Source organism: Puma concolor, chromosome C1 (assembly GCF_028749965.1).
Source record: "Puma concolor isolate L17-30 chromosome C1, mPumCon1.1.hap2, whole genome shotgun sequence".
NCBI lineage: Eukaryota > Metazoa > Chordata > Mammalia > Carnivora > Felidae > Puma > Puma concolor.
Genome location: NC_141674.1, coordinates 215190100 through 215217921, shown reverse-complemented (window position 1 = coordinate 215217921; position 27822 = coordinate 215190100). Strand labels below are relative to the sequence as shown.

Here is a 27822-nt window from a genome sequence, read left to right as displayed (position 1 = left end):
GCCCACCTCACCTCCTTCCAGGTTACCTGGATTTGATTTAGATCAGATCTCAGGCTTGGTTTCCTAGGAGGTGCCAGCCTGTGGCCAGCCCTGCTGGTGGATTAAAGTGGTGGCATGTCACCCTTGCCTGAGTGACACTGTTACAGCAGCCATTTATCCCCAAGGCCCCACCTCCCAGGCAGGCAGGGCTGCCCAGAAGTGGCTGCCAAGAGGGCTCGGCAGGATTGCTCCCACCCCTAAAGACAGCCCACAGTGCCCTTGTGAGGAAGGTCCCTAGTGGTTTTTTCTGCATAAAGTGCCTGGTGCTGCTGATCAGGAGGTCAATTCTCCCTAACCCCAGTAGCAAGGACTATGGACCATGCCCAGGACTGGGGCAACTGTGGAATGCATATGGGAGAGGGAGGCTATGTTTGGCAAGGTCACCCCCCATGGTAGGGTAGCAGGGGTTGTGCACCCATCCAGTCTGCACCTTCACAGCTCCCCAGTTTTTCTTTTTCCCAAAGATTTTATTTTGAAGTACTCTCTACATCCAACGTGGAGCTCGAACCCACAGCTCCGAGAACAAGAGTCTCATGCTCTGCAGACTAAGCTAGCCAGGTCTGTGAGTTATTATTTTTTAATATTTTATTATTTTTTACTTATTTATTTTTATTTTATTATTATTTTTTTTTTAAGACAGAGACAGAGCGTGAGTGGGGAAGGGGCAGAGAGAGAGGGAGACACAAAATCTGAAGCAGGCTCCAGTCTCTGAGCTGTCAGCACAGAGCCTGACATGGGACTTGAACTCACAAACTATGAGATCATGACCTGAGCTGAAGTTGGACACTTAACCAACTGAGCCACCCAGGCGCCCCAATTTTTTACTTATTTTGAAAGAGAGAGAGATAGAGCGTGTGAGCGTATGCTCTAGTGGGGGAAGGGCAGAGAAAGAGGGAGAGAGAATCCCAAGCAGGTTCCACGCTCAGCTTAGAGCCCAACATGGGTCTCAATCCCACAACCATGACCTGAGCTGATATCAAGAGTAGGACACTTAACAGACTGAGCCACCTAGGTGTCCCATCCCTAGAGTTGTTTTTTTTTTAATTTTTTTTTTTTTAACGTTTATTTTTGGGACAGAGAGAGACAGAGCATGAACGGGGGAGGGGCAGAGAGAGAGGGAGACACAGAATCTGAAGCAGGCTCCAGGCTCTGAGCCATCAGCCCAGAGCCCAACGCGGGACTCGAACTCACGGACCGCGAGATCGTGACCTGAGCTGAAGTCGGACGCTTAACCGACTGAGCCATCCAGGCGCCCCTCATCCCTAGAGTTTTAATCCCAGAGGCACAGGGGCAGCCCAGCGGGCTGTAATCCACATTGCATAGACTTTCAGCATCATATCAGGTGTGACGAAGCTATTTTGCTCTTGGACCCTAGTGTCCTGCAATTTGGGTCTATAAGCTCCTAGAGGCAGGAAGTGTTTGGCTGCTGCAGGGGTGATGAAGTTTTCCCTTCTTCCCTTCTAGTTTCTTTGGCTGGCCTAATAGTTAAACTGATACAAGAGAGATTAACAAGAGAAAAACAAACAAAAGCATACATGCGTAATTGAATAAAATACCCAAATGGCCAAACCCATCATCTTAGATACCATTTTCAGCTAAAGACAAAAGATGCTGGGGGTAGGGATCAATTATAGGAAGTTACCAGCAAAGCACAATAAAAAAGTGTAAGGTAGATTTAAGTCCTTGTCTTCTCCATTGATAAGAGTTTCTAAAGATTTAGAGTCATCCTCCTCTTCTCCGTACAGTGAAGGAGTCACCCTTAGAAATTGAGATTTCCCTTATAAATGTAAATGTTTCTTACAAAAGGGTAACTTCTACTCAGTTTTCAGAGCTTCCCCTGTGTTTGCAGTCTCTGAAAACTAACCAGCCTAAAATAATCGTTATGCTAAAGAGGCATATTTTGGGGTAGTATATTTTGTTCCCCTTCACTGCTATATGCCTAGCCTTAACACAAGCCTAACACACAGCATATGCTCAGAAAATTATCTTTTGGGGCGCGCACGCACACACACACACACACACACACACATGCACGCGCGGACCTTCATTTCATATCCTAAAGATCTGGGGCTCATAAGGATAAATTTTTTATGCTTCCCCAAAAAGGCTGTCCTGTGAAGTGTCCTCCATCATGAGACACATTCAAATGATAACATATTGGGGTTGTCGTAGAGGGGTTCTCAATGGGAATGTAGAGGCATGTTGGAGTTGATGTATTTTTATGCCCATAAAATATACCTACGAATAGCAAGCATAACAAGAAAATATTCAAAACCATATGAAATGTATGCTGAAGAGGTGGTTCTTTGATAACAGGACAAAGAGGGTCAGACGAGGAACTTCTAAAGTCAGTCCAGCATAAATGCTAACATCCCATGTTTATTCTGGGTTATTCTTGCTCTGTGCCTGCAGACTTCTCCACTGACATAGGTGCTTGCCCAGGCACCCAGCCAGTAAAGGTCAGCCCTGGGGCTTAAGTCTTTGTCTCTCCCCCAGAGAGAGGAGTGTGCTCAACACAGAAGAGCCTGAAACACCAGGAGGTGTAAACAGCTGGGGAGACCATAGTCCCCCATCCTGTTTTCATACCCCATTCCTTCCCTGGGGAGGCCACTTTCCTTCTGAGCCTGTTCCCACTCTCTTGTTCCTTGGGCCCCACAAACAGTCCTCTTTACCACATACCCTCCTATCACCCGCCTCTTCTCCTTCAACCCCATAGTCTCAAAAGGAATTTGGTGGCATCTCCTGTTTAAATGCCTTCTAGAAAAAACTTCTCAGGCCTGAACAGGAAATTGGGACTTGACCCCTGATTCCCTCTGTAGCCAGACCCTGGCCTTGGCTCATGCTTTCTCCAAAAAGGTTTTTCAAATCTTTCGGGCCAGGGGACTCCTTCCCAACTTCACCGTGTTGCCCGTAACTGCCCATTTCTTTGTGTTTCTTTCACTAGCTACCCATCGCTGTCACTGCGTGGCCCCAATGCAAAGTGGGAGAGGCCCAATGAGCTGGAAGGAAAGAAGAAAGATTAAAAGAAAGCTTAAGAATAGCATAGAGTAGCAGGCAGCTGTTTATTCTTCGCATGTAAACTCAGCAAGGGCTAAAGAATCCAAAACAGTCCAGAAACACCATAGTTTTTGAGGGTGCTCCTGACTGCGGGAGGCCGAGCTTGCACTAATGGGTCTGCACACGTCCCAGGGCAAACACAAGTTGGTGCATATACCAGACTCATGCATCCATGCACCTGTGCACGTCTCAGGTTCGTGCGAACAGGAATCCGTACACACCCGTACCTCTGTGGGCAGCCATTCGGTGCAAACACAAGTGTGCGCACACTCGTGTGAAAAGCAAATCCTTGAGATCGTGCACAGAGGAAAACGTGGAAACCCACCGGTTCGTGCACATCGGATGGTGCAAACACAAGTCTACGTATACTGGGACGAGTGCACTGTCCCGAGGTTGTACACACGTGGAAAGAGGCACACCCCAGGGTTGTGCACACACGAGGTCCTGCATGCCCCTTGGGCCAACTCTCAGGCCTAGTCCAGAGAAAGTAGAGGCGCCCATTCGACCCAAATTCGGGCACAGCTGTAGGGTCTGGGCGCCATCTTCGCCCCGCGAGCAGCGGAAAGATCAGCAGACCAGGCGGCCCTTGCGCAGGGGCCTTTGTTGTCCCTGCTTCCGGGCGTCCATCACGCGGAGTCCGCGCGCGCCGGAGCACGAAATGGCGGTTGGGGGCGGGGCGGGACGGGGTGACCCGGAACAGCGCCCACTCACGACTCCTGGCAAGGCGCGCCGTCCCGCCCCCTTGCGCAGGCGCACGGCACGGCGCGCGTTCCCGCGTTCCCTCCGACGCGCGCCGGGACACAAAGGGCTGGAGGGAAAGCACGGAGCGCGGCCAGCACCTACGGAGCGGTTAGCGGTCCGGAGCGGCCTGGAGCGGACTACCGGGGCCGGAGCCGGGCTCGCCGGAACCGCGCGCTGGGGCGCCGGGTGGGGCGTTGGGCGGCGCTCCTTCCCCTCCCCTCGTCCTCCTTCAACGGCCGTAACGGCCTCGCGAGCTGGGGTGGGCCGGAGCGGGCCGGCAGGGCGCAGGCGCCGAACTCCCGGCCGCCGCGGGGAGGGCCTGGCGCCTCCATTTTCCGTCGCGCGCCCTAATGGCGGAAGTGGGTGCTTTTACCCGGGTGCGGAGGGAACGACTCGCCTGTGGGAAAGCTAGAGGCCTTCTCTCCAGATTCTTTGCTCGGTCCGCGCGCTTCAGCGCGGGAGTTGACCGATGTAGCTCTGTATTAAAGGTTTGGAATGTGTTGTAAAAAAAAAAGAAAAGGCCGACATCTCCGCAAATTACTACAGTAGTTTGCAACTTGCTACTTCAAATTGGGAAATAGGGAAGGGGTGAGGATACTAATGCTGAAAAGGTAAAAATTTTTCCGTTATGGGATGTTTGTTAAAAACAATAATAGAACTTTTAAAGGGTATTTTTCATGATACAAATCCCTCTTCTTCGTAGAAAATCTTGGAAGAAATCATGAAAGCTGGCATTCACTGAATAGTTACATGTCAGACCGTTTTAAGTGCTATAATTTTCCTAACTAGGTACAGATGGAGAAATAAACAGCGAGGTTAAGCACACAAAAGTACTTACAAGTACAGGAAAGTACGAAAAGTGTTAAACCCACCTTTCAAGACAATCACTATTTCATAAACTGGCCTGGTTCCCCCCAGTGTTTTTCTGTCCATTAAGAATAAGTTTGGTTCAAGTTACATGCAGCCTATGGCCTCTTGATCATCAGGGCCGTGGTTTGGAAAATGAGAAAGGCTCAGAGGGACCAGGCAGTGCCGGTTCCTCAGTTCCTCGCTGTGCCTGGAGCAGCTTGGTCCTGCCTAGTCTGGAGACAGCACTAGCTGATGCCCGAGGAGCACCCCAACTCTAGAATGTTGGCCTCTAGTGATCCTGAAGAATTCACATGACTGGTGACCATTTTTGGGAGTTGGGAGGAAAAGCGTCCTTATTCCTCTCTTTTTTCCTTCCCTTTTTTCCTACTGTAGCATTTTCTCAGGTCATAATTGCCGTACTTTAATTTCCCGAGCCCATTTCAGCCTATGAGGAAGGAAGGTATTTTCCTTGATCAGAGTAAGGTCAGTTTAAGAGAGGGCAGGGCAGGCATATCTCCTCATTTACAGGTGAAGCAGCTGAGATTTATGGCTAGAAGTCTGGACCAAGTTCATCAAATAATAGCGGAGAAGTGCTTCATCTAAGTTGAGGCATCTGCCTTGCGAAAACCTCAGTCTGGCAAGTCCTCAGCTTCCATGGGATCTGTTATGTCCCTGTTTGTCTTTTTATGTCTAACAACTTTGACAATATACAGATCGCAACACCCAGCTGATAAATGGTAGGTGCTCTTCTTGCTTGGTGAAAGATGGGCTTTTCTTTTCTTTTTAAAAAAATTATTTATGGGGCGCCTGGGTGGCGCAGTCGGTTAAGCGTCCGACTTCAGCCAGGTCACGATCTCGCGGTCCGTGAGTTCGAGCCCCGCGTCGGGCTCTGGGCTGATGGCTCAGAGCCTGGAGCCTGTTTCCGATTCTGTGTCTCCCTCTCTCTCTGCCCCTCCCCCGTTCATGCTCTGTCTCTCTCTGTCCCAAAAATAAATAAACGTTGAAAAAAAAAATTATTTATTTTTTAAGTTTACATCCAAGTTAGTTAGCATGTAGTGTAACAGTGATTTCAGGAATAGATTCCTTAGTGCCCCTTACCCATTTAGCCCATCCCCCCTCCCACAACCCCTCCAGTAATCCTGTTTGTTCTCCATAGTTGAGTCTCTTATGTTTTGTCCCCCTCCCTGCTTTTAAATTATTTTTGCTTCCCTTCCATTATGTTCATCTGTTGTATCTTAAAGTTCTCATGTGAGTGAAGTCATATGGTATTTTTCTTTCTCTAATTTTGCTTAACATATCACCCTCTAGTTCCATCCATGTAGTTGCAAATGGCAAGATTTCATTCTTTTTGATTGCCGAATAATACTCCATTTATCCATTCATCCCTTGATGGATATTTGAGCTCTTTCCATACTTTGGCTATTGTTGATAGTGCTGCTATACACATTGGGGTGCATGTGCCCCTTTGAAACAGCACAGCTGTATCCCTTGGATAAAAACCTAGTGCAATTGCTGGGTTGTAGGGTAGTTCTATTTTTAATTTTTTGAGGAACCTCCATACTGTTTTCCAGAGTAGCTGTACCAGTTTGCACTCCCACCAGCAAGCAGTGCAAAAGAGATCCTCTTTCTCTGCATCCTCACCAACATCTGTTGTTGCCTGAGTTGTTAATGTTAGCCATTCTGACAGGTGTGAGGTGGTATCTCATTGTGGTTTTGATTTGTATTTCCCTGATGTTGAGCATTTTTTCACGTGGTGGTTGGCCATCTGGATGTCTTCTTTGGAGAAGTGTCTATTCATGTCTTTTGCCCATTTCTTCACTGGATTGCTTTTTGGGTGTTGAGTTTGAGAAGTTCTTTATAGATTTTGGATACTAACCCTTTATCTGATATGTCATTTGCAAATATCTTCTCCCATTCTGTCGGTTGCCTTGTAGTTTTGCTGACTGTTTCCTTCGCTGTGCAGAAGCTTTTTATTTTGATGTCCCAGTAGTTCATTTTTGCTTTTGTTTCCCTTGCCTCCAGAGACGTGTTGAGTAAGAAGTTGTTGCGGCCAAGGTCAAAGAGGTTTTTGCCTGCTTTCTCCTCGAGGATTTTGATGACTTCCTGTCTTACATTTAGGTCTTTCATCCGTTTTGAGTTTATTTTTGAGTAAGAGAGTGGTCCAGGTTCATTTTCTACATGTCGCTGTTCAGTTTTCCCAGCACCACTTGCTGAAGAGACTGTCTTTATTCCATTGAATATTCTTTCCTGCTTTGCCAAAGATTAGTTGACCATACGTTTGTGGGTCCATTTCTGGGTTCTCTTTTCTGTTCCATTGATCCGAGTGTCTGTTCTTGTGCCAGTACCATACTATCTTGATGAGTACACCTTTGTAATACAGCTTGAAGTCTGGGAAAGATGGTCTTTTCTTAAACAGGTGGGGAGGTATGCAGCCAACATATCCCTCTTTACCATTAATCCTTTAAGGACTCATCTGTTTATCAAAATCCTTCTTATCCCATTAAAAATTTTTTTTAATGTTTATTTATTTTTTAGAAAGATAAGAGTATGAATGGGGAAGGGGCAGAGAGAGAGAGGGAGACACAGAATCTGAAGCAGGCTCCAGCTGTTAGCATAGAGCCCAATGTGGAGCTCGAACTCACAAGCCTTGAGATCATGACCTGAGCCAAAGTTGGAAGCTTAACCAACTGAGCCACCCAGGCACCCCCCCCCCCCATAGGCATCTTTAAGTTTATTTGTTTAAGTAATCTTTACACCCAACGTGGGACTTGAACTCAAGACCCTGAGATCAAGAGTCTCATGCTCCACCAACTGAGCCAGCCAAATGCGCTTCCTGATAATTATTTTGAAATATTCCTAGAAAATCAAGATGCTTGTGTCTGTGAAAAGCTTTCTAGATAATTACCTTTCCTTAACATTGTGTAAAACAAAGTACTTTAATACTTAGTAGCTTGTGGCTTTGCCAAGTACTTATTTCCTGATTCTGTGTTCTCATATGTAAAATATGGATAAGAATATGTCCTAGCAGAGTTTTGGGAGGATGATTGGAGATGATGTTTCTAAAGTGCCTTGACCATAATAGGTGCTCAATAAACAAGTGGCAGCTATCGTGTTTGGTTGCTATTCTGTGTTAAGGAAGTATCAGGATTAACTAGCTGGTTGCATTTGAGAAAACATTAATATATAGTTCTCTGTTGAGCACAGCATTTTGCTCAGTTCTACCCTAAAAAACATCCAAGATTGCTCAGAAACAACAAGTGTTGGTGAGGATGTAGAGAAAAAGGAACTCTCTTGCACTCTTGGTGGGAACGGACACTGGGGCAGCCACTGTGGAAAATGGTGTTGGTGGTTCCTCAAAAAATTAAAAATAGAATTACCCTACAACCCAGTAATCACACTACTGGGTATTTACCCAAAAAATACAAAAACACTAATTCAAAGGGATATAGGCACCCCCTACATTTATCGCACCATTATTTATAATAGCCAATATGGAAGCAGCCCAAATGTCAATCAATAAATGAATGAATAGGGAAGATGTGGTATTTATATACAATGGAATATTATTTAGCCATTAAAAAGCATGAAATCTTGCCATTTGCAATGACATGGATGGGTCTAGAGAGTATAATAGCGAAATAAGTCAGAGAAGGATAAATCCCATATTATTTCACTCATATGTGGAATTTAAGAAATAAATGATCAAAGGAGGAAAGCGAGAAGCCAAGAAACATTCTTGACTATAAAAAACAGACTCAGACTGGGTGGCTCAGTCAGTTAAGTGTCCAACTCTTGATTTTGGCTCAGTCATGATCTCATGGTTCATGAGATGGAGTCCCACCTTGAGCATATGACCCTGATGGTGAGTGTAGGATGATGGGGTGCTAACACGAGGTGGCAGTGGCCATGACTTAGGCAGAAGACCAGGAAGGCTTCCTGGATGCAGAGATGCCTCAGCTGAGCTGAACCTTCTCTTAAACTCTGAAGAGAGAAGAGGCACATTAAACTTGAAGAGCTGAACAAGTCCAGAAGGGCCGGGCATGGGAACTAAGGGGTAGGAAAGACAGGAGCTGAGACACAGAAAAAAATCAGACTATGGTGATTCCTCTAGGAGTATAGGAGAAGAAACACAATGTTTTTCCTCTACCACCTTAAATTATCTGATTGGAGCCTTGTAAATTAGTCTGTCAGACACAGATTACTAAGAGAAAAACAAACACGTTTATTAAAATGTACATCACACAAACACAAGGAAGCACCCAGTGGTAAGTAATTCAAAGGAGTGATTAGAACTTGGGCTTCTTATAGCGTGTTAATAAGAGAACAATACATTTTCAGAGAAGTGACAAGACTAGGGTTGCCTGCGTGGCTCAGTTGTTAAGCTTCCAACTTCAGCTCAGGTCATGATATCTTGGTTCATCAGTTTGAACCCCACATCTGGCCCCGTGCTGACAGCTCAGGGCCTGAAGCCTGCTTCGGATTCTATGTCTCTCTCTCTCTTTTTCTCCCCCTCCCCCTCTCACACTCTGTCTCAAAAATAAATAAACATTGGGGCGCCTGGGTGGCGCAGTAGGTTAAGCGTCCGACTTCAGCCAGGTCACGATCTCGCGGTCCGGGAGTTCGAGCCCCGCGTCGGGCTCTGGGCTGATGGCTCGGAGCCTGTTTCCGATTCTGTGTCTCCCTCTCTCTCTGCCCCTCCCCCGTTCATGCTCTGTCTCTCTCTGTCCCAAAAATAAATGTTGAAAAAAAAAATTAAAAAAAAAAATAAAAATAAATAAATAAACATTAAAAAAAAGTGACAAGACAAAGGAAAAGGACTTTTGAGTTTCTAGAGTGGCAAACTGTGGGAAGGTATGTGTTCAGGGAACTAATGGTAGAGGATGGCTAATTTCTGCAAGGTTTGTTATGTAAGTTCCTCTGGTGCCATCTCCAGGCTGATAAGGGTCTGGAGTTTTCTCTGGTGATTAACTTCTGTCCTTCCTGGTAGAGAGGGGAGTGGGGACATTCTGCAAAGCTATGTCCTGCTTTTAGGCAAATAGGAGGGCAGAGAGTTTTTCTTGGATCTGTTTCTTCTTATTTGCTGTCCACTGAAAATCATCCTTATGCCAATGTAGTATATTTGAGGGCAATGTATTCTACTAGTCTTCTCCAGCTTTCATTGACTAAATTGTTAAATATTCTCAATAGACCAGTTTTTTGTTTGTTTGTGTGTTTTGTGCTTTTTACATATAACTCGCATGCTATAAAATTTCCCCCTTTGAAAGTATATAACTCAGGGGCACCTGGCTGGCTCAGTCAGTACAACATGTGAGTCTTGGTCTTGGGATCATGAGTTCAAGCCCCCTGTTGGGTGTAGAGTTTACTTAATCAAAAAAACATTTTAAAAAGTATATAACTCAATATTTTTAATATAGTCACAAAGTTGAGCAACTATCACCACAAATTCCAGACCACTTCATCACCCCAAAAAGAAACCCTAGACTCATTAGCAGTCACTCCTCATCTGCCCCTTCCTCCAGCCCCACCACGAATCTGCTTTCTGTCTCTGTGGATTTGCCCATTGTGGACATTTCACATCAACAGAATCCAAAATGTGTGCTCATTGTGTGTGGCTTCTTTCACTTAGCATGATGTGGTTTTTTTCTGTTTTAATTTTTTAATGTTTATTTATTTTTGAGAGAGACAGAGTGTGAGCACGGGAGGGGCAGAGAGAGAGGGAGACACAGAATCCGAAGCAGGCTCCAGGTTCTGAGCGGTCAGCACAGAGCCTGACATGGGGCTTGAACCCGTGAACCGTGAGATCATGACCTGAGCTGAAGTCAGACGCTTACTGACTGAGCCACCCAGGCACCCCTAGCATGATGTTTTTAAGTTCATTAATGTTATGGCACATATCTATTTCCTTCTATGGCTGAAAAATATTCCCTGTGTGGCTCTGCCTCAGAAGACTTTTTTTTTTTTAAGTTTATTTATTTTGAGAGAGAGCAAGAGCACGCACAAGCAGGGGAGGTGCAGAGAGAAGGAGAGACAGAATCCCAAGCAGGTTCCATGCCATCAGTGCAGAACCTGAAGTGGGGTTCAAACTCATGATCTGTGAGATCTGAGCCAAGATCGGTTCGGAGGCTTAACCAACTGCACCACCCAGGCTCTCCTGTCTCAGAAGACTCTTGAGAGGAAGGTGTTTGTATATGTTCTAGGAGTGAGTGCTTTGCGGCCTGGCCTCAGTGTGAGAAGAGCTGTGCTTTTGTATGACAGTCCACTGCCTGGGCTCTCCCCTCACTGGCTGTGTTACTGCGCAAATCACTTTCTTTGTGCCTCATTTTCCTCTCATAAATGGGGATAACAGTGGTAACGCTCATAAAGTTTGTGAATTAAATGAGTTAATACACTGAAAAGGCTTAGAAAAGTTCCTGGTGTAAAAGTCTAGTAGTTACTGGGAAGAAAAATAGGTTGGTGGATGCAGAGCTCTCCACTGACTAGCACAGTGCCCTTTATTCCAGAATCTTCCACATGGCTACATGGCTACTTTATAAAACTTGAAATTACAACAAGGTCTGAGTATAAGAGGGAATGAATTGAAGACAGCAGTTTCTTCACCTCTCCTAGGTGAAGGGGAACAGAACATGCCACCCCAAAATATGCCACTTTGGCATGTAGATTATTTTGACCTGAAGGCAATCAAGTCCCAGCAGACTCCAGAAAAAACGTTTACCTCTCCCTTAATTGCCTAAAAGAATTTCCATGGGGAGCCTGGCCCAGAAAGACAGCTATTACCAGAGACAATTCTTTTTTTTTTTTTTTTTTTTTTTTTAATCTGAAAGACTTACCCGCATGGCAGGGCCAACATCTGCTTAGCAAACATTTGCTCTTTTCATCTTCCTGCAGATTGCCCTCCTCCCCTTTGAAGCCCCAGCCCTGTCCTTTTCCTTAGCTGAGGACGGCATGTGAGTCTCAATTGCCTGACTGCCTTTGGGTCTCATATTTTTATGGGGCTCCCATACCTATGAAATAAAATTTGTTTTTCTCCTATTCATCTGTCTCCTGTCAGTTTAAGTATTAGACCAGCCAAGGAACTACCCCGACAGTTTGGCGACCTGCAAGGGACCTTCACAGGCCAGACACCGCTTGCTCCAAGCCTGCTGCAGCTGACAGAGCTCGGGGCCTCTGACAAGAGCCAGCGGAAGGTAAGAATTCTTACCAAGTCAGTCTCCTGGATCTCCACCTGTAGGGTCCAGTGGAAGCGAGCATGCTGAGAGTCCTTTGTCCTTTTTCTAACTTCAGATTAGCGAGAGAAAATATTTGTTTGAAGTAGTTCCTTGAGTACGGGGACTCTGGTAAAGATTTGTTATGAGGACTCATGCATCTGTTAATCCCTTTTCTCCCAGAGACAGTCACGGTTTCCTCTGGTCTCTGTGTCCTTTGTCATGAGAGGGAGAATCATAGCCCATACGAGGTTTCCTTTCCATCCTGTTCCATGTCTTGAGAGCTCGGCTTTGTGACCGGTGAGAATATTCTCACTGGAAGATGCGTGTACCAGCATGCATAGGGCATACAGCCGAAGAGGCTGCAGGTCTGAAAAGCAGCACTATCTTTGTCTGACTGTGCCAGCTCTAGGGGGAGCTTAAGGGATCCCCTTTGTCTTAAGGGATTGCGGTCCATAAGGGGCCTTTGTTGTCTTGTTGGTGATGGAAAAGCCCCATATCAGTAGCACCTGCCCAGTGTCACAGATATCAGGTCTCGAACTCAGGTACCCGTGAGATCATGACCTGAGCTGAAACCAAGAGTCTGGATGCTTAACCGACTGAGCTGCCCAGGCGCCCCTGTACGGCACCATTCTTACTGCCTGTGACACTGAAGGTCTTTGCTTTCTTGGATTAGTTATGGGAGTGAACTTTCTGGATTTTGTGAGGACTGAATCCTCTGCACCCTCTTTTGGAATGTTTCTTGCATCCATGGTTAAGCCATAAAAAGACTTACTGGTTGGAGTTACTACTGAGATTAATATAAGATCCTACTTGTCAATGGCCAGATAATGGACCCTCTGAATTGGCTGTATTTGAAAGTGAAAATTTTAGAGAGCTCTCATCTACAATTGTCTTACTGGTACCTGTGGAAAAAACAAAGAGGACACAAAGGAATATAATGGTTAGCCTCAGGGACTCCCTTAACAAGATGAAAGAACAGAAATTAGACTTCGATAAAAAACTCAAGCCCACCTTCAACGGAAATCCTGGCCTGTCTCCCTGTTTTAGCTTCCCTTTCCCTGTGACAGTTACAGAGAGCATTCTGGCTTGATGTCCAGGCCCAGGGTACTGGTTATCTGTGTAACTGCAGAGGGCCAGGGAGTGAATTTAGAAGAAACACCAAGCTCGGTAATCAGGCTGTACCAGCCTCAGGTCTTCTTATGCAGTGTCCTTTGCTGGAATATCTTAGGTGCCGACCACAAAGAATTCATGCTACAGAGACAAGCAGCAGATCTTTTAAATTATAAAAATCCTCTTACCTCCACTTTCAGAATATCCTACCAAATTTAGAGAAGTGTTAGAAAGATCACTGGCCGTTCATAGGGTGCCTGGGTGTCTCAGTCAGTTAAGCGCCCGACTCTTGGTTTTGGCTCAGGTCATGATCTCACAGTTCAGGAGTTTGAGCCCTGCATTGGGCTCTACACAGTGCAGAGCCTGCTTGGGATTCTCTCTCTGTCTCTCTGTCTCTCTGTCTCTCTCTCTGTCAAAATTAATAAACTTTAAAAATTTTTGAAAGAAAGAATGATCACTGGCCGTTCACAACCCCACTCACAGGGACCTGGACCAGCTGCTAAGGGGTGTTCTTCCCGTCCTTAATTATACTGTAGCTAATAGACAAGCCAGATTGGCTCCCTGAGGAAAACCCCCCTCACGGAGTAAACAGATGACCAGAATTTCTCGTAGGCGCTGCTATAAATGCTGTTCAGGGACTGATAGAACCAATAGTAAAGATTTTTGCCTCTCAGGTGAATTGGTCCCAGGTTGAATTGTGCACTCAGAAAGAAAGCCTTTGTTAAAGCACTTTATACAGACTTTTCAAAGGCATATCACATTAAACCCTGAAGCTCTAGGACACAGAAATCTTTTGATTTCCACCTTATCTAGAAATCTTCTCCCTGATAAAAAGAAGCAAATTGAAGATAATGTAGTTGGATGGGTGGATCGGTGCCTCAATATCATTTAGGCTTCAACCCAGTTCTTTGAGAAATTAAAAGCAACTGTCCTTTTCTTACAAATGCAACTCTAGAAATAATTCAAAGTCTGCCTCTCTTTACCATCCCCCAAAGCTCTCCTATTCATCTCAAAATGCTTGCAGATATTGTTTCTATAATATCTGGGACATTGTGTCTATGATATTTGGGACATTGGAAACAGAATTGTCCTACATTTAAGGAAAAAAAGAAAAATTTAAATAATAATTTCTCTAGACCTTTGATAAGAGGGAAATATACTCAAAACTTCGTGGAGAAAACTTGGATATTTCCTTTATGCCTTTGTGATACAGATTTTCTACCCCATCTTTTCTAGAATCCGATAGCCAGCCTTTTGAAATGCAAACTTTTAAAAAATATTTTATTTTTTAAGTAAGCTTTACATCCAGCCTGGGGCTCAAACTTAAGACACCAAGATCAAGACTCACATGCTCTACCGACTGAGCCAACCAGATGCCCCCAGCGAGAGGTTTCTTATAAGGAGGACAAGAAAGGAACTATTTGTAAATTGGGCTGATGAAAAATCTTAAAGATCCTCTCCACAAATCTTAGTAAAAAGCTTTAGCAGTGGTGCCTGGCTGGCTCAGTCAGTGGAGCACGCAACTCTTGATCTTGGGGGTGTGAGTTTGAGCCCCACATTGGTTGTAGAGATTACCTTAAAAAAAAACAAAAAAGGAGCTTATGCCATCTGAGTAGGTGAACTTATTTCAACTGCCAAAATAACATTTGAATCCAACTATTCTTTTATAAATCAGTGGGTTTTGTAATTATCATCCCTGACTCTCAGATTCTAAAATTTTAGAAAGATATATATAGGGTCTCTGTGTTAGTCTGTATGGTTGTGTGTGTCTATGTTTGTATATTGTAGACATGTGATATTTTCCTATTTCCTGATAGTATTGCCAATATTAATTTGTAAAAAAACTCTGTTCATTTAGTTTGAAATAAGTGCTTATATGAATTAAGTATTCCTAAACCCTCAGAAATGTAATAGAAACAAATCCAAGTGCTTTTCTAATTCATGTGATCTGGGAAAATATTCAGTAACTAAAACTGGTTTAAGTTTATTGGTTTAATTAAAATAGACATGTTTCCAGGGGCATCTGGGTGGCTTAGTTGGTTAAGCGTCCACCTCTTGATTTCAGCTCAGGTCATGATCTCACGGTTCATGAGTTTGAGCCCCGCATTTGGCTCTGCGCTGACAGCACAGAGACTGGGATTCTGTCTCTACCTCTCTCTGCCTTTCTCTCTCTCTCTCTCTCAAAATAAATAAGTTAATTAAAAAAAAAAATAAACATGTCTTCAGAATTGTCAACATTAAACGTAATATAGGCATACAACTTTTATTCTACCTGAGTTTGCTAGTCAAAAAATTCATGTCATCTCTCAGGCACCCAGGTGGTTCAGTTGGTTAAACATCAGACTCTTGGTTTCAGCTCAGGTCATGATCTCAGGTTCTTGAGATCAAGCCCCACCTTGGGCTCTGGGCTGGGCAGCCCAGGGCCTGCTTGGCATCCTCTCTCTCCCTCTCTCAAAATAAATAAATAAACTTAAAAAAAAAGATATCATCTCTGTTACAAAATTTGTCAGCAAGAAAATAACTTGGGATGATGGCCGTCTCATAAAGCTCTCATGGGTAGTCTAAGCATAATTGTTGGGAACAAGTGACTTAGATATAATTGGAATAAGAACTTTTAGGTGAACTTCTCAGCCATCGTTACATTTTATGGTGTGTGTACTTAAAAATACCTTCCAAAATCATTTAATAACCTCCACTATTAGAGTGGTGATGGAAGAGCTAAGTGATGGAAATTCATTGAATATGTAGATCATTTCCAAGTAAGATAAAATCTTGAAACATTAATTACTGAACATGGGTTTATCTGCTTTTTGCTTCTTATTACAGAGAAACTAAAAGCCATTTGGACGTGTTAGTACTACATTGGAAAATTGCACTAAAAAAAAGGCATATGTTTCTAGAAATTGTGAAATGTATTCATAAATTTGCCAGTCTAAAGAATGCTATATAACAATTTACATTGCTCATTTATTGGTTTTCACTAGAAGTTCAGGTTTGGTAAGGTTAGGAATTCTAACAAATGACGTTAAAACTACAAGAAGTAACAAAGGAAACAACTCTACAAAGAAAGTAAGATGTGTTTTTGGTAGGAAGAGGTATGAGATATGAAGATACATTTTGTCGAGGGAAAAAAAAAATAAACTTGTCCTAAAGTAAAACTGGTTATTTCAGATTAGGAAAGAGGATTAAAGGACAAAAAGGTATAGAAAGTCAGGAAGAGAGAGAGAAAAAAGGAGCGAGAATTTGTGTAATCAAGCTGGCTAAAATTGAATTATTATTTTAAGGGTTTTAAGAATAAACTTTAGGGGCGCCTGGGTGGCGCAGTCGGTTACGACTTCAGCCAGGTCACGATCTCGCGGTCCGTGAGTTCGAGCCCCGCGTCGGGCTCTGGGCTGATGGCTCGGAGCCTGGAGCCTGTTTCCGATTCTGTGTCTCCCTCTCTCTCTGCCCCTCCCCCTTTCATGCTCTGTCTCTCTCTGTCCCCAAAATAAATAAACGTTGAAAAAAAAAAAATTAAAAAAAAAAAAAAAAAAGAATAAACTTTAATGTTAATGGTGTACTTATGTAAAATGAACTTCTTTTTCTTTCGTCTACTGAAAGGATAAAGTTATCCTGAACTATTGGTCTGGTCTTGATAAGAAGAGATTGTAAAAAGTTTTTCTTTGCCTTTTAAATAATCTGACTGGAAAGCAAAGATTTTGTGTCTTACCAAAATAATTTCCTATGCTTCATGTTGTCTTAATTAGGTCTTTGATTATTTAAGAAAACTAAGTCTTCTCAATATTAAAAGTTCTAAGTTTTGCTTATAACTATGTACACTTTGGTATTTGCCTTCAAAATCTTTTGTCCCTTTAGTTAAAAAAAGTTTTTTAACCTTTATTCATTTTTGAGAGACAGAACATGAGCAGGGAAGGGGCAGAGAGGGAGGGAGATACAGAATCCAAAGCAGGCTCCAGGCTCTGAGCTGTCAGAGCAGAGCCTGAAGTGGGGCTCAAACCCACAAACTGTGAGATCATGACCTGTGATGAAGTTGTACACTCAACCAAGTGAGTCACCCAGGCGCCCCTGTCACTTGAGTTAAATAGATAAATAAGTATTGTTTCATAATGATTTGTGATCCTATTTAGTCAAGTCTTCAAATCCTTTGCCTTTTTTTTAAAGTAAGCTTTACACCCAAAGTGGGGCTTGAATTCACAACTCCAAGATCAAGAGTCACACATTCCACAGACTGAACCAGCCAGGCACCCCTAAAACCCTCAAATCTTTTGATATTTTGGACAAATCTCCAAAAAACAAATTCTAAATGAAATCTTTCTGACCTGCATACGAGTAACTTTGATTTTCCAGAGGGTTCCTGGAACCTCTCAAAAGATTTATTATCTCTTCTTACACAATGAGAGACATTAGAACTAATTAGGTTCATTTGATATGTTAAATTACATGGGAAGCATTGTCAAATTAGAATACTAAACCTTGGGGCACCTGGGTGGCTTGGGCAGTTAAGTGTCCAACTCTTGGTTTCAGCTTAGGTCATGATCTTATGGTTCGTGAGTTCAAGCCCTGCACCAGACTCTGCCATGACAGTGTGTTACCTTCTTGGGAATCTCTCTCTGCCGCTCCCCTGTGCACTCTCTCTCAAAAATAAATCAATAAATAAAAATGAAAATTACTAAACCTTCTTTACCTTATGTTTGTAAAGGTATATGTTACTATACGTGTTTTAGAAGTTATATAAAATTCTTTAAGTCCTGGGATAATGTTAACCAGTCTTAATGCTGGTTATTGTCTTAAAATATCATATGTCATAGAAATAACCACATTTCCTTGTTGATTGCATTATAATGAATTGTTGTTAGATCTTTAACCATGGCCATTATAGGCCTTTGTCATTTGCGGAGAGTTACTGTTTTACTCTGATGCTTTCACAAAAGTGTTCTGGCAAAAGTGCTTCTTCGAGGAAATTCATGGAAAGGACTTTGACAAGTATAGGTTTCTGATAACTTTAAGATCATTAGACTGAACTGGGTAAGAGTTTCCAGAATGAATGCAAATACTGGATTCAAGCAGAATAAGAATTAACATGGGACTGAATGAACTGAGGAGGACGATTATAGTTTTTTATGACTTTTTGCTTGAAATGTTGCTGGTTCCTTAATGTTTTATTTCTCCAGATTTAAGGAAACTTTTTTCTCTTTTGCTTCCCCCCCCTTTTTTTAAGAAGTGTGTGTGTGTGTGTGTGTGTGTGTGTGTGTGTGTGTGTGTGTATAATTATTATTATTATTTGTGTGAGAGAGAGAAAGAGCAAGAGCAGGGAAGGGACAGAGAGAGAGAGAGAATCTTAAGCAGGCTCCATACTCAGCACAGATCTTGTTGTGGGGCTTGATCTCATAACCATGAGATCATGACCTGAGCTGAAACCAAGAGTCAGAAGCTCAACCAGCTGAGCCACCCAGGTGCCCTTTCACTTTTTTCTTAAGCTAACTATGACTTACAGCAATTTGGTAAAGTACACCTTTGTAAACAAAGATGAAACGTTTACGTTCTTTCCCTGCCTGATCCTTCCAGTATTGGGAAACTTAGCAAATATTCTTTATGACAGTATATTTATTTGCTTAAGTTCAATAAGAATCTGTTCTCCTGTAATAGGACACAATTGGAAACATTGGTTATAAATTACCAAGCCTTTGACTAGAATGTCATATTTGAGAATAAAAGCATAGGCTCAGATATGATCAGACAGCTTTAAGGAACTAATATTGACTTTATAGAGCCAATAATGCCCTTGAAAAAATTGGTCTGGTATCCTGCTTACAGACAGAGTTCCCAGCAGTTTTACTACGTAAGTAAAGAAGGTCAATCTCTGGCAGGCTCAGGAACCTTAGAATATTTTGGGGACCTCAAGAAAAAAAGAATACACCCAAATCTATATGTATTGCAGGCAAAGTCTGATGGTGAGTCATTGGCTTGGCTTAGCCTTGAGAGGCTTTTAAAAGTCCAATATGAGATTCCTTATGAAAACTTCCAGCAAAGCAGATTTGAAAGAGCCTATATGGTAAATCATTATTCTTGCTTCACTTAAGTAAATAATCAGGCCAAGGTTATCCAAACTAGACTTAATTTGCAAACAAATTAGTCTTACCGTGGTTATCTTTGGTAGAAATGGGGCTGACTATAAAGAGAAAATTATGTTTCTACTGTCAGCACAATCCTCTGTCTCCCCCTCTCTCTGCCCCTTCCCCGCTCACGCTCCGTCTCTGTCACTCTCAAAAATGAATAAATGTTAAAAAAATAAAATTAGAAAAATAGAGAGAAAATTATGTGTCAAAGGAAACTATAGTACACCCCTGTGGATATTGGATTCTAGTCCTGCCAATTGTCTCCCAGGTTTTGTTGCGACTTATAAACTGACACGGGTCCTGAATTCTTCTAGTTTCCTCTAATATTTGGCTACAGCTCTTCAAACTAACATTTCCAATTTTCTGACTGTTGAATGTACATGAGAAATCATATTCTTCTACTTTAAAATATATATATATTTATTTATTTGAGAGAGAGAGAGAGAGAGAATAGTGGGGGAAGGGCAGAGAGAGAAGGAGAGTCTCAAGCAGGCCCCACACCCAGTGCACAGACCAACATGGGGCTTGATCTCAAGACTGAGATTGTGACCTGAGCTGAAATCAAGAGTCAGACACTTATCTGACTGAGCCGCCCAGGTGCCCTACTTTTTTTTTTTTTTTCAGTTTATTTATTTAACTAAACTCTATATCCAACATGGGGCTTGAAGACAGGTCCCCAAGATCCAGTGGGGCACCTGGGTGGCTCAGTCTGTTGAGCATCCAACTTCCGCTCAGGTCATGATCTCATGATTCATGGGTTTGAGCCCTGCTTTGGGCTTCGTGCTGACAGCTCGGGGAGCCTGAAGCCTGCTTCAAATTCTGCGTCTCCCTCTCCCCCTGCCCCTCCCCCACTTGCACTCTGTCTCTCTCAAAAATAAATAAACATGAAAAAAAAAAGATTTTATTAAGTAATCTCTACATCCAACATGGGGTTCAAATTTACAATCCCAAGATCGCAAGTTACATGCTGTACCAACTGAGCCAGGGACCCTGCATAGTCTACTTTTTTGACCCTCTGACCTGGAATCATTGAGGACTAAAACTGCTCTTTTCCCAGAGCTACGCAAGCAAGCTAAAGCTGGACAACTTGATATAAACTTCAAAGAAATCACCACAACATGTCCTATAAGGACAGTCTTCATGCCTGTATCTGTGTGGCCCCTCAGAAAGACCACCAGAGACATTAAAACTGCCAACCAGAAAAATCTCTCAGGTTGCCGTTACCTGGTCTTACTGCATCTGAAGAGGTTTCCAAACAGATATCTAGAAATCTTCTCAACTGGCTGCCCTCAGAACTCAGAAATCGGGAGTATAATCTCCTCCAATCATTAACCATTGTTTTCCTTTTGTTTCCATACAAATGCCTCTTACTAAATATCTGATTGCTTGCACAATAGGCCTAATTTTGAGAGCCCACCTGCATTTCTGTCTTAAAATAAGACACAACTGTTTAACTGAACTGGCCTATTCTTGCGTCTAAGAGACTGGTTCAGTGAGATGGGGCAACCTACCAATTCAACTTATGGACTGTGAAGCTTCTTGGGAAAGTTTCAGAGATGGGACCGAACGGGAACAGAACGTACCACCCCAAAATGTGCCACTTTGGCATGTAGATTATTTTGACCTGAAGGCAATCAAGTCCCAGCGGACTCCAGAAAAACTTTTACCCCTCCCTTAATTGCCGAAAAAAATTTAGATGGTTAGATGGGGAGCCTGACCCAGAAAGAGAGCTATTACCAGACACACACACACACACACACACACACACACACACACACACACATATCTCCTGAAAGACTTACCTGCATGGCAGGGCCAACACCTGCCTAGGAAACATCTACTCTTCTCATGGTCCTGAAAATTGCCCTCCTCCCCTTCAATGTCCCAGCCCCATCCCTTTCCCTAGCTCAGGGTGGCATGTAAGCCTCAATTGCTTGACTGACATTGGGTCTTGTTTAAAAGAAAAAAAAATTTTTTTAATGTTTATTTTTGACAGAGAGGGAGACAGAGCATGAGCAGGGGAGGGGCAGAGAGAGTGGAGACACAGAATCCAAAGCAGGCTCCAGGCTCTGAGCTGTCAGCACAGAGCCCGACACGGGGCTCAAACCCATGAACCGTGAGATCATTATCTGAGCCAAAGTGAGACACTTACTGACTGAGCCACCCAGGCACCCCTTGGATCTCATATTTTTATAGGGCTTTTTTATATACAAAATTAAATTTGCTTTTTTTCCCCTGTTTAATTTTCATTTAATTATTAGACTAGCCAAAGAACTTAGAATAGTAGAAGAAAATTTTTTCCACCCTCACATAGGCATTTAGGATCTTATAGTTGGGCAGACTTTCAAATTTGTTGTTAGTGATGATGAACCCAAGGACTTTTTCCTGTATATGTACTTCTAAGGTTATCTGCTTTTAGAGCAGTTTTCTTTCTTTTTTTTAAGAATATATTTTATTTTTTTAAGCAATTTCTACACCCAAGAGTGGGGCTTGGACTTACAACCCTGAGATCAAGTGTCACATGCCTTGCCAACTGAGCCAGCCAGGCACCCCAAAGAATAAACTGCTTTAAACTTTATTTTATTATTTTTTAATATTTTATTTTATTTTATTTTATTTTATTTTATTTTATTTTATTTTATTTTATTTTATTTTATGTTATTTTTTGAGAGAGAGAGAAACAGAGTGTGAGCAGGGAAGGGGCAGAGAGAGAGACGGAGACACAGAATCCAAAGCAGGCTCCAGGGTCCACACTGTCAGCACAGAATCTGACGTGGGGCTCAAACTCATGAACTGCGAGATCATGACCTGAGCTGAAGTCAGAGGCTTAACCGACTGAGCCACCCTTAAATTAAAAAAAAAATTAAATAATTTTCAACATACGAAAAAGCAGGAGGGGGCGCCTGGGTGGCTCAGTCGATTAAACGTCCAACTCTTGATTTTGGCTCAGGTCATGATCTCAGGCTCATGAGATGGATCATGAGATCATGAGATGAAGTTTAAGATTCTCTCCCTCCCTCTCCCTCTGCTCCTCCTCTGCTTGTGTTCTCTCACTCTCTCTCAAAAAAAAAAAAAAAAAAGTAGAAGAATATGATTCCTCATGTCCTTTCAACAACATTTATTCCCATTTTTCAGTTTTAGACAAATGGTTTTTGTTCCACAACTGGATGGGGGAGGCACACCCTACGGGGAACCATTTTGTAAGGATCCGTTTTGTAAGGAACCATTTTGTAAGGATCTGGGGAAACTGGTTTCATGGGCAGGTTGAGAAATGCACGCTTGCCTAGGCAGCTAAGGCACTTCATGGAAGGTAAGGTTGGGCAGGGAGGGCTGTACCCCACCCCCTGCTCTGCACCTGACCACTCTGCGGGGCTAGGCGTGGGATGAGAAGGCTCAATCTGGGAAGCTGGCACCAGTACCATGATGAAGTTGTGCCCAAACATAGTGACACCAGTGTCCCTCAGGAGTGAGGGATGCAGCAGTCAAGCTCATACTATGGCACCAGGAACTGTCAGCCACATTTTAATGTATGTTGACAGGCTGTGGAGTCAAAGGAGCAAGTTCGAGAGGGTAGAGGGCCTCTAGGTCAAGTACTCCAGAACCTCCCTACTCAAGCAAGGCTGTGGGCCAGGAAGCTGGTTAGAAATGCAGAGTCTTGGGGTGCCTGGGTGGCTCTGTTGGTTGAGCGTCTGACTTCGGCTCAGGTCACGATCTTGTGGTTCACCAGTTCAAGTCCCGCATCGGGCTGTGTGCTGACAGCTCAGAGCCTGGAGCCTGCTTCGGATTCTGTGTCTCCTTCTCTCTCTGCCCCTCCCCCACTCATTCTCATTCTCTCTCTCTCTCTCTGTCTCTCTCAAAAATAAATAAAATATTAAAAAAGAAAATTTTTTAAAATTTAAAAAAGGAAAGAAATGTAGAGTCTTGGGGCCCCACCCCAGAGCTATTGAATCAGAATCTGCCTCCAGGGCTTCCTGGCACATTTCACATCAGAGAAGTGCTTCTCTAAAGCTCTCAGGTGTGGCTTTTTGGAGGCATAGATTACTCCAAATCTGGAACCTCAACAATTCTGGATTGCTAGCAGCTGGTCCATCCCTCATCAGAAAATGTATCAATTCCTTTGGCAAGACCCCAGAGAGGGAGCCTCCAGATACTCCAGCATCACCTCCGTCCATAGGCCATTCACTAGCTAGGCAACACCTCTTTCAGGCTTTGGTAAACTACTGTTGGAAGGGCAGGCTGTGGGCTTGATAAGGAGAATCTTAACTGAAGACCCTGCTGAGAATGTCTCCTTTCTATTGTCCCTGTTGGAAATTCCAAGCCCTCAAGCTAAAGTTTAAGGAAGACTTTTCCTGTGTTACTTATAAACCCATTTTCAGCTCCTGTTCAGTGGGCTGACAGTACTTGAGAAAAAGAAAGTCTTTGAAAAAGACTTTTTCTTATTTTATAATTTTTAATTAAAAAAATTTTTAAGTTTATTTATTTATATTGAGAAAGAGAGAGAGCATGAGTAGGAGGGGCAGAGGTGGCGGAGGGGGGGCGGGGAGAGGAGAGAGAGAGAGAGAGAAAGAATCCCAAGCAGGCTCCTCACTGCCAGCATGGGCTTAAACTCACAAACCGTGAGATCATGATCTGAGTTGAAATCAAGAGTCAGATGCTTAACGAACTAAGCCACCCAGGTGCCCCTATTTTATTATTTTTTAGAAGTCCAATGGTAGTACATGCTTGTGGTTAAATTTTTTTGAAAAATGCTGACACCTATACAAATAAAATGCAGAAGCCTGTGTCTCATCTCTCTTCCTGCTCCTGCTACCCCCAGGGGACCTTCAGCATTTGCTATGTATCCTTACAGATCTATTTCTTGGCATTTAAAAACACTACACACACACACACACACACACACACGCATGCACACGTGCACGTGCTTCCTGAAGTCTTTCCAATTTATCTCTTCTCCTCAGCCTTTTGCACTCCTTCTTAAGAGATTACTACTTGAGTATTCAACCATCTATTGGCTAAACTTATTAATTGATTTTCAAAACTGGGTGAATCCACCAGGTCAAGCAAAATTATCAGAAGATTGATAATTGTAGAATCTGGTTGGGGGGTAAATGGGCATCCATTTTGCTTATTTTCATGTGGGTTTCAAATTTAAAAAAAAATTTTTTTTTTTCAACGTTTATTTATTTTTGGGACAGAGAGAGACAGAGCATGAACGGGGGAGGGGCAGAGAGAGAGGGAGACACAGAATCGGAAACAGGCTCCAGGCTCTGAGCCATCAGCCCAGAGCCTGACGCGGGGCTCGAACTCCCGGACCGCGAGATCGTGACCTGGCTGATGTCGGACGCTTAACCGACTGCGCCACCCAGGCGCCCCTCAAATTTTTTAAAACACAAGTGAAACTGAAAAGGAATATGCCAAGCCCTGAGACATAAAGTAAGACTGTACCCGGGCTCAGTCGGTTGAGCATGCAACTCTTAATCTTGGGGTTGTGAGTTTGAGCCCCATGTTGACTGTAGAGGTTACTTTTTAAAAAAATCTTTTTTTTTTTAATGTTTATCTTAGAGATAAAGATCAAGAGTGAGTGGGGGAGGGGCAGAGAGAGAGGGAGACACAATCCACAGCAGGCTCGAGGCTCTTGAATTGTCAGCACAGATCCCCACGCAAGGCTCGAACCCACCAACCCACCAGCGGTGACATCATGACCTGAGCCGAAGTCAAAGGCTTAACTGACTGAGCCACCCAGGGGCCCCCAAAAATAAAATCTTAACAGGGGCGCCTGGGTGGCGCAGTCGGTTAAGCGTCCGACTTCAGCCAGGTCACGATCTCGCGGTCTGGGAGTTCGAGCCCCGCGTCAGCTCTGGGCTGATGGCTCAGAGCCTGGAGCCTGTTTCCGATTCTGTGTCTCCCTCTCTCTCTGCCCCTCCCCCGTTCATGCTCTGTCTCTCTCTGTCGCAAAAATAAATAAATGTTGAAAAAAAAATCTTAACAAACAAACAAACAAACAAACAATTGGTAAACTGCATCTGGCTGACCTGTTTTAATAACTTAAAAAAAAATTTTTTTTAATGTTTATTTATTTTGAGAGAGAGACAGAAACCAAAGCAGCTCCAGGCTCAGAGCTGTCAGCACAGAGCCTGAGGCAGGGCTCAAACACACCAACCTTGAGATCCTGACCTGAGCCAGATGCTTAACCGACTGAGCCACTCAGGTGCCCTTGCCCTGTTTTTAGGTTCAGACTGCTAAAGAACAAAAATTCAGCTGAGTAAATTGAAGATCTAATTCAGCAACTGATGAATTGGGCAGTATCCTCTCTAGCAAGTAGAGGGGAACCTCCAAGAGTTGTACAAAATGGAAAGTTTTTATAGGAAGGAGGGTGGGGCGAGGAAGTTATTAGCAAAAGAGAAGAAAGGATTGCTTGAGGCAGAGTCACTTTCCTTTAAGGGAAAGGGCAGGGAAGGTCTTGCTGGGTGGATTATCTCCTGTTCCTTTTGGGGAGGCAGAGGACCCAGGTGACAGGAGTTCGAGCCCTATGTTGGATATAAAGATTACTTTAAAAAAACAATAAACTTAAAACATGCCAATTGACAGGCTAAAACTTCCATTCTAGCAGAGGTTGAAACTGCAATCAGGTTAGGTGTTGAGCCCAGTTTGGTGACTTGGCCTGGCCTGGTGTTGCCATTTTTGGCCTGTGTTTCTCTCTCTCTTTTTTTAATTTTTAAAAAATGTTTATTTATGCTTGAGAGAGAAAGAGCACAAGTGGGGGAGGAGCAGAGAGAGAGGGAGACACAGAATCCAAAGCAGGCTCCAGGCTCCAAGCTATCAGTGCAGAGCCTGATGCAGGGCTTGAACCCACAAACCGTGAGATCGTGACCTGAGCTGAAGTCAGACGCCTAACCCACTGAGCCACCCAGGTGCCCCTGTGCTTCTCTTTTTAGTAAGACTCAGAGTATCTGTTAAGATTGAAGCATGAGCAGAAGGAAGGCCTTCCCCCGGCTTCCTTGCTGTTGGCCATTATTGGGGTGAACTACCTTCCCAAGGGAGGAGGCTCCTGGGGATTTCTTGGCTTCCAGCTCCGAGGGCATGGTCTCTCCAGAAGTGCAGTGGATGGGGTGGCAGAGGGGGGACGTTGGAGGGGAGTTGGAGAAATGAGAGGGAGAGAAACCCTGACCGGTCTTCCCAGCCGGGCCCTGTTTTTCAACTGTCACCAGAGAGCCTGGAGGGGTTGGGTGGGACATCCACCCTCGTAAACTTCGTGCCTGTGTCCAGCTGGGGCAAAGTGTCCTAGCAGAAGCTAGACCAGTCCCCAGACCCCTTTTGTGTCTCTGACATTTTTTTTGGTTTTGTTTCTGACACTCACTTTGTTTTTTAAAAATGCTTTTATTTATTTTTTGAGAGAGAGAGAGAGAGAGAGAGAGAGTGGAAGGGGCAGAGAGAAAGAGGGACAAAGGATCCAAAGCAGGCTCTATTCTCAGAGCAGAGAGCCCGATGTGGGGCTCAAACTCAGGAACCATGAGATCATGACCTAAGCCGAAGTCAGACGCTTTAACGGCCTAAGCCACCCAGGCGCTGCCTCACTTTGTTTTCCTAAAGTTTATTTATTTTGAAGGAAAGTGTGTGCTGGTATGCACATGGGGAAAATCAGAGACAGAGAGAGAAGGAGAGAGAGAGAGGGAGAGAGAATCCAACAGGCTCCTCTCCGTCAGTGCAGAGCCGGACTCGGGGCTCAATCCCACGAACTGGGAGGTCATGACCTGAGCTGAGGTCAAGAGTCAGACACTTAACAGACTGAGCCCCCCAGGAGCCCTCGGACACTCACTTTGAAAGTACACACTGGGGGCGCCTGGGTGGCGCAGTCGGTTAAGCGTCCGACTTCAGCCAGGTCACGATCTCGCGGTCCGGGAGTTCGAGCCCCGCGTCGGGCTCTGGGCTGATGGCTCAGAGCCTGGAGCCTGTTTCCGATTCTGTGTCTCCCTCTCTCTCTGCCCCTCCCCCGTTCATGCTCTGTCTCTCTCCGTCCCAAAAAATAAATAAACGTTGAAAAAAAAAATTAAAAAAAAAAAAAAGAAAGTACACACTGGTTTGGAGAGATGGGCTAGAAATCCATCTTTTCTTCCCCACTTGGTGCCCCTTCAAACCTTCATTCCTCAGTTTCTTCGCCTGTGATCAAGGTTCTAGGAGTCCATGAATTTGGAAGGGAAATTTTTACATGTCTGTTTTCGTTAATCTTTCATTGAAATCTAGCATTTCCTTCCATTGTGTGTGTAGACATCACATCACATTAGTGCAGGCGGTTACTGGGACTTTGTCCCTACTGGGAGTGACAGCTATTTTCATAACACATCACAGTTGCCAACATTTTGAATATGTACACTCATCATGACTTCAAAATCATAGAAGTTATCAGGCCCACCACTATACTGTATTTCAGTATAACTTGCCTCGTTTGTAATCCTGGGCATTTTACTTTATGCATTTAAAAATCTTACTCTGGGGGTACCTGGATGGCTCAGTTCGTAGAGCATGTGACTCTTGATCTCTGGGTTGTGAGTTAGAGCCCCATGTTGGGTGTAGAGATTACTTAAAAGCAAACAACTAAAAATCTCACTCTGGGAAGGGTCCAAGTGTCTCACCAGACTCCAGAGTGGCCTATGGAACAGAAGAGATGAAGGGGCCTGCTCAGTCCTGTCCACAGCACCTCCTGCCCT

The 27822-nt window shown here is 43.9% G+C and overlaps 2 long non-coding RNA genes across 5 annotated transcripts in view; one reads left to right on the top strand and one right to left on the bottom strand.

Moving 5' to 3' along the window:
• Positions 1-2398: 2398 nt before the first annotated feature.
• On the bottom strand, positions 2399-3409 carry LOC147578736 (uncharacterized). Its single transcript, XR_015255626.1, has 2 exons — positions 3324-3409; positions 2399-3038 (listed from the first exon to the last, which is right to left on the bottom strand). It is a non-coding gene; the product is annotated as an uncharacterized LOC147578736 (long non-coding RNA).
• An 812-nt stretch (positions 3410-4221) lies between these two features.
• LOC147578734 (uncharacterized) overlaps positions 4222-27822 on the top strand; it is a 37972-nt gene continuing 14371 nt past the window's right edge. The window contains exons 1-3 of one of the 4 annotated variants that reach the window (XR_015255620.1): positions 4476-5423; positions 11572-11630; positions 11741-11870. This is a non-coding gene — a long non-coding RNA (uncharacterized LOC147578734). The other 3 variants (XR_015255624.1, XR_015255623.1, XR_015255622.1) reach the window with 3 other exon arrangements.